Below are 12,957 nucleotides of genomic sequence, written 5' to 3'. Positions count from 1 at the left end.
CAGTGTTCCTGGAGAACGAGTGCGCAAAAGTGGCTGGGCGCTCCTTAATTCCCACACTCCGTACCCGAGGGGCACAGTCCATCCGCATTCAGCGGGGGCAGAGAAATTCGCCTAGCAGGCGCCGCACACACGGCCCCGGGCGCTGTCCCGATCGCTCGTGGATGGGGGGGTCGCCGCACAACTGTGCGCAGAGGGAGGGAGGCGCCCCGACCCCAAGAACTGGGCAGGAGGGGCCGCAGCCCGGTATGCCTCGCCCCTCGGGGGCGATGAAAGGGACCGGAGAGCCACGCACATCGGGTGCTTTACTGACAAGCAGCGGACGGCGAGAGCCACCCCGCGGGTCCACCCGTTTCACCGCCGCAGGGGGAAGGCTCCACACCTCAGTGTCTCCGCAAGTCTCTGTAGATCGTAGGGGAGATGGGGGCTCAGACCTCCCGGCGCAGTGTTTTCTGGTCTTGCTCCGACCTCCACTCGCCGTTGGGGCCCAGATGGCAGGACCAGAGGAGTGGGGGCTGAGGGTCCCGGGTGATGCGACCCTGGTCTTCACGCGGAGACAACCACCGGATTGCCGCAACGCCACAGCGCGGTTTCACTGTCGCTGCTGGGCTGCCTCAGGGCTCAGATGTTCACACGGTGATATCTCCACTTCTCCCGGTCCGATTGACGTCCCAGGTGACGGGGGGCCCTCATACAGCTCCTCAGCACTTCTCAACTGGTGGGGGGGTGTGAGACAGCGGCTCAGGTCGCCTCGCACCCCCTGGTGGCCAGTCTTTATTTGAATATTTTAACCTTATGTTTTACAGCTATATATGAATTTGTAGTTTGTATGCATTTTTTCTAAATGTTTATGCTAGAATTATTCTTTTGTATGGGTAATATTTTTATCAAGCTAATGTCCTGACCAGCATTTTTTTTAAAACATATCTTTATTGGATTTCACATATCAATCAACACTAAACAGTACAACGCCACCCCCACCCCCATCTATCCCCTCCCTCCCTTAGGGGCACAGGTTACCGTCATTCTGGAATTGCATTATGCACTGAATACATCCAATACTTTAATTTTGTGTGGGCACCATTGTTCCATAAAGTCCGACTTGAGATACTCCAGGACTCCCCCCCACCCCTCTGTGAACCCGTCCCTCGTTCCTTGTACTGTGTGAGTGACTTTCTCCATAGCCATATACGTCCACACTTTTTGTAGCCACATGAAAGTCAGTGGGGTGTCTTTCTTTTTCCAACGCTGGGCTATTGTTGACCATGCCGCTATGAGAAGTCCCATAAAGGCTCTCCATTGGGTTTTTTTGTATTTCCTTGCAGTGTCGTCTCTTATTCCGCACAACCATACTCCCACCCCCATTTGTCCCACATCTGGGAACATTTTCCCCATCTCTCCCTTCAATTCTTCCCAAAACGGCACAATCCCTTTACAGTCCCACCAGGTGTGTTTCCACGTTCCCACCTCTCCGCTTTCCCTCCAGCATTGGTTTGTCGAATTGGGAAACATGGCATGCAGTCTTTCAGGTGTGTGGTGCCATTGTGTTACTATTTTGATCCACATTTCTCTTGCCCGCGCAGATCTAGTCATCTTAGGGATCAGTGTCCAAAGGTCCACCCACTGTTTTTTCGTCGGTTCCTCCCCCAATGTTCTGTTCCATTTGATCATATAAGTCCACTTGACCTCTTCCTCCTGAGAGTTTATGAAGGAGTACAGAGTGGGAACCCATTTCTTTTCCCCTGAGTTGGATATGAAATATTTCTGAAATGGAGTGAGGGTTCTCGTTGCGGCCTTAACAATTTCCGGAGTTTTTAACCAGTGTTTAAGTTGTTCGTATCTGAATCTATCCCGTTTGTGTCGTGATGTGCATGGGTAGCATGATTTGTGAGTTCTGACTTCAGCGTCCATGAACATTTGGCCAATTTTCGCTATTCCTGCCTCTTCCCAACTTTCATAGGCCCCCTGTTCCATCCCCGGTGGGAACTGCGGATTCCGCGAGATGGGTGAAAAAGGGCCTAGTGTGGTGGTCAATATGTCTTTTCATGTTTGGGAGTCCCATGCCCCCATTGTCGTCTTCAAGATTTCGCTGATCCCCAGGTTGGGGTATCTGTGTTGTTTCTGTTTCCAGAGTAATTCTACCAACGGGGTTCTTGCTACTGCCTTATCTTGTTTCGCCCAGATCTGTTGGGGGTTTTCGCCCATCCACTCCCTAATTAACCTTAGCTGGACCCCCTGGTAGTACTTTTGGAAGTGGGGGAGCGCCAGTCCCCCCTCCTTGGTTGGTGCGGTTAGGGTCGCCCTTGCCAGTCTCGGGGTCTTCCCTTTCCACACGAAGGACGAGATCACTTTGGATAGGGTTTTAAAGAAAGTCCCGGGGATCCCCACCGGAAGCGCTTGAAAGTAGTACAGAAGCTTTGGGAGGATGGTCATTTTGACGGCCTGAATTCTGCCCCACCAAGAAATCATCAGAGGATTCCATCTTTCCAGGTCTCTGCGTAAGCCCGCCATGAGCTGCGGATAGTTTTCCCCATACAGTTGTCCTACCTTGTGGGTTAATGTAATGCCCAGATATTTTATGCCTTCCTTTGCGATCTTAAGGTCCAATACTTTTGCCTCCCTTTCTATTCTCCCCTGGTCCCCCACCAAAATTAATATTTCAGATTTATTCCTGTTCATTTTTATGCCAGAGATTGCCCCGAAGTCTTCCAGCTCCCCCATCACTGCCGCTAAAGTTCGGCCCGGGTCTTCTAGTGCGATTAACATGTCATTTGCGTATGCTATCACTTTATGTTGCATTCCTGCCCTGTCTATCCCTTTGACATGCTTTGATTCCCTTTATTTCATTAGTAGGGGTTCTAGAAAGATAGCATATAACAGCGGGGACAGCGGGCAGCCTTGCTTCGTATCTCTTGTTATTATCACCTTCTCTGTTACCTCCCCATTGATGGCCACTCTACTCGATGGGGAATTATAGTTCACTCCTATTCTTGCAATGAACTGTTCCCCAAAGCCCATAAATTTCAGGGTTTTAAATAGCATGGACCATTCTACCCGGTCGAAGGCCTTCTCAGCGTCTACTGCGAGGAGAACCGCCGGGGTTTGCGTAATGCCTATTTTCTCCACTAAGTGGATGAGCCTCCTCAGGTTGTCGTGGGTTGGACTTCCCGGGATGAAGCCTGATTGGTCTGGATTAATCAGGCGTGGGAGAAGCGGGGATAGTCTTGCTGCTAGTATTTTTGTGTATATTTTTACATCTATATTTATTAGGGAGATTGGTCTATATGATGCTGGTAATGACGGGTTTTTTTTCCCTGGTTTGTGGAAAACTAGGATCTTCGATTCCTTCATTGTGGGGGTTACATTGCCGCTATCTTTGAATGAGTTTAGGAGCTTGGTTAGGGCTGGGGTCAGAATGTCCGCATATTTTTTATAGAATGGGGCTGTGAAACCATCTGGGCCGGGAGCTTTGTTTACCGGGAGGTCCCTTATTGCTTTGTTAACTTCCTATATCGAATTCTCCAGAGCCTGTCTATCCTCTTCTGATATTTGGAGGATGTGGAAGGAGTTAAGATATTTGTCCTGTGCCTCTTCATCCGGGTGATCTGTGGAGTAAAGATTCTAGTAGAATTTTCTAAATGTCTCCCCTATGTCTTGCGTGCGTGTCAACTGTTCCCCATTCGTGTCTCTAATATTCTTGATTGTTGTTTCTTTCTGTTTTGTGCAGAGTTGTCTTGCTAGTAGCCTGTCTGCTTTGTTTGCCTTTATGTAGTATCTTTGTCTGAGATATAATATGCTACTTTCTGCTCCTTTTGTGCGAAGCATCTCTAGCTGGCCCTGTGTGTGTTTTAGCGTTTTCTTTAATGCTCTGGTGGGGTGGGCCATTATTTTCTCCTGTAGATCTGTTATTGCTTTTTCAAGTTCCTTTTCCCACTTACACCTCTGTTTGTCCCTCGTGATCTTCAGCGCCATTATCTTCCCGCGGGTAACGGCTTTAAACGCCTCCCAGACTGTGGCCATTGAGACCTCCCAGTATCATTTTGCGTGAAGTATTCCTCTATCATTTCCCTTACCATTTCCCCCATTACGGGGTCCTGGATTATATCCCCTGGCAGTCTCCACCTCCACAGCCCGTTGTATCGCCCCGGGAGGTTCAGTTCAAGCCACAGGGGTGCATGACCGGAAAGGGCAATAGTTCCCAGTTCCACCCCTTGAATCTTGCCCAGGAGCCCTACTGATACCCAGAAATAGTCTATTCTTGACATTGTGCTATGGACGTGTGAGAAGTATGTGTACCCACGTTGTTCCCCCTTCAATTCCCTCCACACATCATTTAGGGCTTGGTGGTCCATCTGCTGCTTTAGGCGTTTTGAGGGGGCCCCTTGGCCATGTGCACTCCCTGCGCTTCTATCCACTTGTGGGTCCCATGCTATATTCAGCTCACCCCTCAGTATCACCTCCCCCTTTGCGAAGGCTTCCAATTTTCCCAGGGCATATCTGAGGAAACCATCCTGTCCCATATTGGGCGCGTAAACTGACGCCAATGTGATGCGCTGGCCTTTTAACACTATGTTTGCAAACGCGTACCTTCCTTCTTTATCTGAGGCTACATCCTCTAGTTTGGCGTCCCACCATTCCCTTATTACTATGAGAACTCCCACTCTTTTTTCTGTTGAGTTTGCTTGGACCCAAATTTTGTACCATCTAATTCGAGTTTTCTGTTTGTCCTTTGCTCTAATATGAGTTTCTTGGAGCAGTAGTAGATCCGCCCTTTCCCTTTTGAGTTGTTTCTCCAATTTAACCCACTTTGTGGGGTGGTTCAACCCCCGAATGTTGTATGTTACAATGCGGATTCTCCCCATTTTGTGGCGTATATGCACCTTAGCTTAGATTCCCCTTTAATTGACGCTATACTTGTAATCCTGCCCCCATTCCCCTGCCCCTGAACTTTCCCCCCCAACCCTCAACCATAAACCAAACAACTTGCCCCCGAGTAGGGCGAGGGTTCCTACTGATGCTAAGGCCTTGCACCCAAAGCTCCCTGCCCTCCGTAACCTCGGGGGACATTTTCATAGGGAATTCTAAATCCCACATAGCCGTCCGTCCTTACCGGATTCCAAGCCGGTGCGTCCCGCCCGGGCCGCCTGGACCACCAATCTTGTAGCAATACCTTCTCCTCCGCTCCCCCCTTCTGGGCTACTTTTAGCTGCCACCAACCATGTCCGTGGTGTTCCTCTTTCCTTCGTTTGTTTATGGCATTTTCCTGCGGTTTTCTCTTCCCATGCTTGTATTTTTTGCTTTATAGTTTCCCAGCCCCTAGGTTTTCTCAATTGGTCTCCCCTTAGTTTTGCTTGGTCTGTTTCCTCTTCATCTTCCTGTACGCCCATTCTTTTAAGGCCTTCTTCCCATGTGGTCGCTCTTCTCTGTTTCCCCTCCCATGTGAAGGTCAGTCCAAATGGAAAGGTCCATTTGTATCGGATTTGTTTCACCACCAATGCCTTGACCAATGGGGCCATCGCCCGTCTTTTCTGCAGTGTGACCAGGGCTAAGTCTTGGAATAATTGTATTTCTTGTCCATTCATCCTGATATGCTCCATTTCCCTGGCCCTTCTCAGGATCTACTCTTTTTGTGGGTATGAGGAGAGAGCGACCAGGACATCCCGTGGCCTCTCAACCGGTGCTCCGGATCTTTTCGGTCCTACCCTATGGATCCAGTCCACTCCGATTGTGTCTGCCTCTGGTGCATCTAGAATATCCCTGAACACTTCCTTCACTGTTGTCATCAGGTCTTTGTCCTGCACCGATTCCGCCATCTTTTTGATGCGAATATTGGACCTTCTGGAACGATTCTCCAGGTCTTCGCATTGTATCTCCAGGTTATGGGTGAGTCTCACCAGGTGTTCCTGTGTTTCACTAACCTGTTGTGATTCTTCTTCAATACCCTGGACTGCTCTCTCCAGTATATCTGTTCTCTCCTCCATTTTGGCCACATCGACCTTCAGATCATGCACCACCTGTTTCATGTCGTTTTTCATTGTCGTGAACTGTTCCTGCACTGTTGACATTAATTTTTCCTGTAGTTCCTGGAACCATGCTTGCATGTCATCTCTAGAGGGTGGTTGTTGGTGGTTCGTTGGTGCCGTACACTCCCCTTGCTGATCCTCCTGGCACTTCCCTTTAGCTTGTGATGTGGGGTCAGTCGACCACATCTGAAGGATATTGGCATCCTGTTTTGAGGTCTGTGGGGTCTGTTGGGTGGGGTTACTTTTCTCTTTCGCCCTTGACATGTTCGAGGAGAGTATCTGGAGTGCTCTAGGGTATTCTGCGATCGTCTCGAGTTGCGTATTGAGCCTCCGCCGCCTCCCCCAGCGGGTATTCTTTCAGCTATGGGCTGTGACTTGCCCTGGTAGCCCTTTCTTTGATAGGTTTGTGCTTTATGTTCTTTCTTATATGGCCCCTTCCTCGCCTGCCTGGCCTCCCAGTATTGGGTTTCCTTCTTCCGGTGCCCCTGCTTGGGCTATTTGCGGTGGGCCCCTCCAGTTTCCCCCTCCATCCAGGCAGGTTTACCCCTCGTGGTGTTTGTCTCGCCGTAGGGTACCTCCGCCTTCTCTGTATGGCTATCAACTGTGCGCCGGGCCCACAGTCCAAGGTGCCCTAGTCTCTGCAGAGGGGGGACTCCTTCCCCGCCCATCCCGCCCAGCGGCCTCGCTCACCTCCGGGTGTTTTGTTGTTGATGCCCGCTTCCCTGCCTGCCACTCCCGTGACGGCTCGACCGGAACATTGGAGGGCCTTTCTCCGGCGTCGGCGCTCTTCCTCCTGTTGCTCGTCTCCTCGTGTCTTTGAGGTGTCTCCCACGGGGAAGTATTCCGCCCAAGGGTTCCGTTCCTCTTCCCGGCCGCGGAAAAGAGCTGAGCCGCCCGCGCGGCTCCCTCTGCCTCGCGGCTTCCTCAGCTGTGTGGTGCTGCTCGCATCGGAGGAGGAGGGGAGGCACCCCGGCTGCGTCAGGCGCCTCACCGCAGCCGATCGCCTTGATGGGAGGCGGGGGGGAGAGGAGATCCCACCCGAGGCCCCCAGCTCGAATCTTCGCTTCTCCGCCCCGTGGGGCGCTGCCTTCCTGGATCGGTCGGCGCAGCCTGGAGGCCAGCCAACAGTCACCTCCCGGTGGGGGATAGGTGGACTCTACGCTTCGAGCCCCCACGATGCCTCCGACCCTCTTGGGGCTCGATTATCACTCCGGGGGGTCCTGGATAGTGAGGGGGGAGCGATCCCACCACTCGCCGCTTTTAGTTTGCTGCTTTGCTGTGCTTAATTCGGCGGCCCGGACGGAGAGCTTTTATGCGTGTCTCATCGCCCCGGCGGCCATCTTGGAATTGTGAGACAGCGGCTCAGGTCGCCTCAGGGACCATGGGTGCTGGAGCTCACACGGAGTCGGAGTTAACCCGTGCACCCCCTGGTGGCCAGTCTTTATTTGAATAGTTTAACCTAATGTTTTACAGCTATATATGAATTTGTAGTTTGTATGCATTTTTTCTAAATGTTTATGCTAGAATTATTCTTTTGTATGGGTAATATTTTTATCAAGCTAAGGTCCTGACCAGCATTTTTTTTAAAACATATCTTTATTGGATTTCACATATCAACCAACATTAAACAGTACAACGCCACCCCCACCCCCATCTATCCCCTCCCTCCCTTAGGGGCACAGGTTACCGTCATTCTGGAATTGCATTATGCACTGAATACATCCAATACTTTAATTTTGTGTGGGCACCATTGTTCCATAAAGTCCGACTTGAGATACTCCAGGACTCCCCCCCACTCCTCTGTGAACCCGTCCCTCGTTCTTTGTACTGTGTGAGTGACTTTCTCCATAGCCATATACGTCCACACTTTTTGTAGCCACATGAAAGTCAGTGGGGTGTCTTTCTTTTTCCAACGCTGGGCTATTGTTGACCATGCCGCTATGAGAAGTCCCATAAAGGCTCTCCATTTTTTTTGTATTTCCTTGCAGTGTCGTCTCTTATTCCGCACAACCATACTCCCACCCCCATTTGTCCCACATCTGGGAACATTTTCCCCATCTCTCCCTTCAATTCTTCCCAAAACGGCACAATCCCTTTACAGTCCCACCAGGTGTGTTTCCACGTTCCCACCTCTCCGCATTCCCTCCAGCATTGTTTTGTCGAATTGGGAAACATGGCATGCAGTCTTTCAGGTGTGTGGTGCCATTGTGTTACTATTTTGATCCACATTTCTCTTGCCTGCGCAGATCTAGTCATCTTAGGGATCAGTGTCCAAAGGTCCACCCACTGTTTTTTCGTCGGTTCCTCCCCCAATGTTCTGTTCCATTTGATCATATAAGTCCACTTGACCTCTTCCTCCTGAGAGTTTATGAAGGAGTACAGAGTGGAAACCCATTTCTTTTCCCCTGAGTTGGATATGAAATATTTCTGAAATGGAGTGAGGGTTCTCGTTGCGGCCTTCGCAATTTCCAGAGTTTTTAACCAGTTTTTAAGTTGTTCGTATCTGAATCTATCCCGTTTGTGTCGTGATGTGCATGGGTAGCATGATTCGTGAGTTCTGACTTCAGCGTCCATGAACATTTGGCCAATTTTCGTTATTCCTGCCTCTTCCCAACTTTCATAGGTCCCCTGTTCCATCCCCGGTAGGAACTGCGGATTCCACGAGATGGGTGTAAAAGGGCCTAGTGTGGTGGTCAATATGTCTTTTCATGTTTGGGTGTCCCATGCCCCCATTGTCGTCTTCAAGATTTCGCTGAACCCCAGGTTGGGTTGTCTGTGTTGTTTCTGTTTCCAGAGTAATTCTACCAACGGGGTTCTTGCTACTGCCTTATCTTGTTTCGCCCAGATCTGTTGGGGGTTTTCGCCCATCCACTCCCTAATTAACCTTAGCTGGACCCCCTGGTAGTACTTTTGGAAGTGGGGGAGCGCCAGTCCCCCCTCCTTGGTTGGTGCGGTTAGGGTCGCCCTTGCCAGTCTCGGGGTCTTCCCTTTCCACACGAAGGACAAGATCACTTTGGATAGGGTTTTAAAGAAAGTCCCGGGGATCCCCACCGGAAGCGCTTGAAAGTAGTACAGAAGCTTTGGGAGGATGGTCATTTTGACGGCCTGAATTCTGCCCCACCAAGAAATCATCAGAGGATTCCATCTTTCCAGGTCTCTGCGTAAGCCCGCCATGAGCTGCGGATAGTTTTCCCCATACAGTTGTCCTACCTTGTGGGTTAATGTAATGCCCAGATATTTTATGCCTTCCTTTGCGATCTTAAGGTCCAATACTTTTGCCTCCCTTTCTATTCTCCCCTGGTCCCCCACCAAAATTAATATTTCAGATTTATTCCTGTTCATTTTTATGCCAGAGATTGCCCCGAAGTCTTCCAGCTCCCCCATCACTGCCGCTAAAGTTCGGCCCGGGTCTTCTAGTGCGATTAACATGTCATTTGCGTATGCTATCACTTTATGTTGCATTCCTGCCCTGTCTATCCCTTTGACATGCTTTGATTCCCTTTATTTCATTAGTAGGGGTTCTAGAAAGATAGCATATAACAGCGGGGACAGCGGGCAGCCTTGCTTCGTATCTCTTGTTATTATCACCTTCTCTGTTATCTCCCCATTGATGGCCCCTCTACCCGATGGGGAGTTATAGTACACTCTTATTCTTGCAATGAATTGTTCCCCAAAGCCCATAAATTTCAGGGTTTTAAATAGCATGGACCATTCTACCCGGTCGAAGGCCTTCTCAGCGTCTACTGCGAGGAGAACCGCCGGGGTTTGCGTAATGCCTATTTTCTCCACTAAGTGGATGAGCCTCCTCAGGTTGTCGTGGGTTGGACTTCCCGGGATGAAGCCCGATTGGTCTGGATTAATCAGGCGTGGGAGAAGCGGGGATAATCTTGCTGCTAGTATTTTTGTGTATTGTTAAGACGGATTTCTGAACTCTGTCCTGGTGGCGCAGAAGTTCAGAAGGCCAACCTAATTACTTGGAACAGGGTAACCTCTGGACGAGCCAGACCAATCAAGGTAGCGATCGCGGCGGTCAAGACTAGGTCTCAAGAGGGGTGAGGGTGACTGAAAGCCCGCAATGAGCACACAAAGCAAGATCACTTACAAACTACTCCAAACAGTTGTTATATTAAAAATATATACACATTTATTTCAAGGCCTTTAAAACAATGACCGTAGCGAGAAAATCACAATATAACGATAGTAAACCATATCAACACAATATATATACAAATACAACAAGTCTCAAGCGTTATATGCACGAAATGTGTAGTCCACCTAAAAGGGAGGGAAAACAGGCAGTGCGAAATAATGCTTAGACTCAGTTCACCTTCAGAGGCACCTAACTAGATGGAAGTCCGAGCCCTGCGAAGAGTGGACCCTTGTGCTCAAAAGTAAAAACATGTTCTTGATGGACAAATTAACAGCGATGATGAACAATGACATGAACTCTTTTCAGACTATCTGGTACGGGGTACAGCAGATCTGGGGTTGGGAGGTCCACTGAAGCTCGGGGAGGGAACTTGAATGGAAATGGGGACCCGCGTCCCCGGGGATAATGGATGACATGCAGCCAAACACGCAGTTGGAATTTTTTTGCTTTTTTCCCGAACTCCGGCCACACAAAGTTTGCAACGCATCTCCCTGTGAAGGGGGTTCTACTGGATCCAAGTTAATGGGGGGGAGGGTTCGTTCTTTTCTGGGAGGGCGGGGGGGGGGAGGGGTCCTTTTTCTTTTCTCTTATTTTGGGGGCTGATGACACGTTTATTATATGGTAAAGCTTCCAGCCTGTTTGTTATATTATGAAAATGTTAATAAAATAAAGTTTAAAAAAAAAAAAAAAAAAAGTACCTGCACGCGCTGGTGCCAACGGGCAAAAGGAGAAGCTCTTCGAGGGAAATCAGGCAGTTCAGTTTAGTGCACAAAAGAAGAAGAACAAGTTCTGCGACTCAAGCGCAGCCTCCACAGTGGGCAGAAGCAGAGCGCGAGTACGAAAAACGGTGCTGTTTGACACAGCGGGGAAAAGCAATGGGCTCCTGCAGGAGGGCGACCAGATCCTAGCTATGCTACTCACCGGTCCCCGATGCAAGCAGACCCAGGCTTCTCCGCGTCAGTTTCAGCAGCTGGCAGGTTCAGAAGAGCAGGGAACGCCTCATCGTCGTGTTGAGTAAAAAAACGTCCCAATCGAAGAAACCCGCTCAGTTTGTTACCACAGCAGGGCAACGGAGCGGCCGTGTGTATCTGAGCCAAATGTACACTACTCACTTCAGACCTGGGAACGCCAAGTGTACGAAGCGTGTGAGAGTGACAAGGACTCGAAATACTACACAACCTGGCGGCGGTTACAGAGCAAGACTCCCGTGTAAGCTGGTCAGTCTACTGGATGGCCAAGAGACGCTTCCGAAGGCTTACTGGCAGGATATGGTGAAGAACCCGAGAATAGCTGTTCCCGCTATTCCAAGGGTCGAAGTACCAGTACAGGCCTTCTGGTTCGATCAAAGGTGAAAAGGGTTTCACAAGGCGACAGCAGTGCAGAGGAGAAGTCCTTCATCGCGTCACCAGCGATTCCTCGGTCCAGCCTCTTGGTTGCAGGATACTTGGCTCCTGCTTTCCTTCGTTCGTGAGAACTCAGGAGATCGACATGGTAGTGGTGTTTCCAGCCCCCTCTTATCCACGGTTCCCTTTGCGCCAAAACGGAGGGGACCCAATGGGAGATCCGCTCATCAACACTCACACCATTCGTGGACCAATCACGGACCACGGTGGTCCCAGGCATTCACACCACCCTAGACTCTCTGGCACCCAGGATGTGTATTGGGACCAGACATCCCAGCCCACATCCTGGAGGCACACAAATGACATGTAGAAGTCCGCGAAAGCATCCGTGTTTCGCGGGAAAGTACATGCCCAAATAAGGAAGGCCCCGGGTCGGCTCGACCTGGGGAAGGTGAAGGGAGCAAGACGGTCAGCGGACAGGACAAAGGAGCCTCGTGGTCTGGCCATTTTGGGAGCCAGGCCACCATTTTGGGTTAAGCGCGAGAAAAGCGCTTAGAATGCCAAAAGGAGCTCAAAACACAAGAAACGATCGCTGCCACTATTCCCGTCCCTGAATCACTTGCACCGATCAGATTCAATCCTAAACGAGTATCTAGGGCCTGTAGAAGGCTAGAGACCCAAGAGAGCTGTAACTTAGCTTACAGTGCCCTCTTGTGTCATGTTGCACGAAAGCCGCAACATGATAAAAGAAACTACGGCAAACAGCGTTCCCCGGTACTGACTGTCTTAAGGGCATGTCAGTTTCCCCGTAAGAAAGGAGCGAAAGCCCAGAGGAGTGCGGCAGAAGGCTGCACTTCTCTGGCAAAGTCGAGAACAAGGTGAAAAACAACAGCAAAAAGTTTAGGGGTTGCCACATGGAAGGAAAATTACCTACAATTACGAAATCTTTCCTAACACTCGCCCCTCCCAGACTATGGAAAGGGGGAACTAATCCACCCCTGGATGAGTCTCTTGTTCAGGTCGGTTAAACATTCTGGACAACCCATCAGCATCGCTATGTTGGACACCTGGCCTATGCTCAATAGTGAAGTCGAAGCCTTGTAGATTTATGGACCACCTAAGCAACTTTGGATTCTCCCCCTTCATGTTCATTAGCCACTTTAAGGCTTATGGTCAGTTTGCACAGTGAAGTGGGTCCCATAGAGGTAGGGCCTCAGCTTCCTTAGGGCCCACACAACAGAGAAATATTCTTTCTCTACCGTGGACCATCTGAGCTCTCTGTCCTTAAGCTGGCGGCTAATAAAACCAATAGGGTGTTCCTTACCCTTCTCGTCTACTTGTGATAGTACAGCTCCTATCCCAGTGTCAGAGGCATCCGTCTGCACGATAAAAGGTCTTTGATAATCAGGGGCCCTGAGGACAGCGGCCTGGCACAAGGAGTCTT

Source organism: Ambystoma mexicanum, chromosome 13 (assembly GCF_040938575.1).
Source record: "Ambystoma mexicanum isolate Mex_15411 chromosome 13, UKY_AmexF1_1, whole genome shotgun sequence".
NCBI classification, from domain to species: Eukaryota; Metazoa; Chordata; class Amphibia; order Caudata; family Ambystomatidae; genus Ambystoma; species Ambystoma mexicanum.
The sequence above is the reverse complement of the archived record's forward strand: the minus strand, read 5'-3'. Positions refer to the sequence as shown.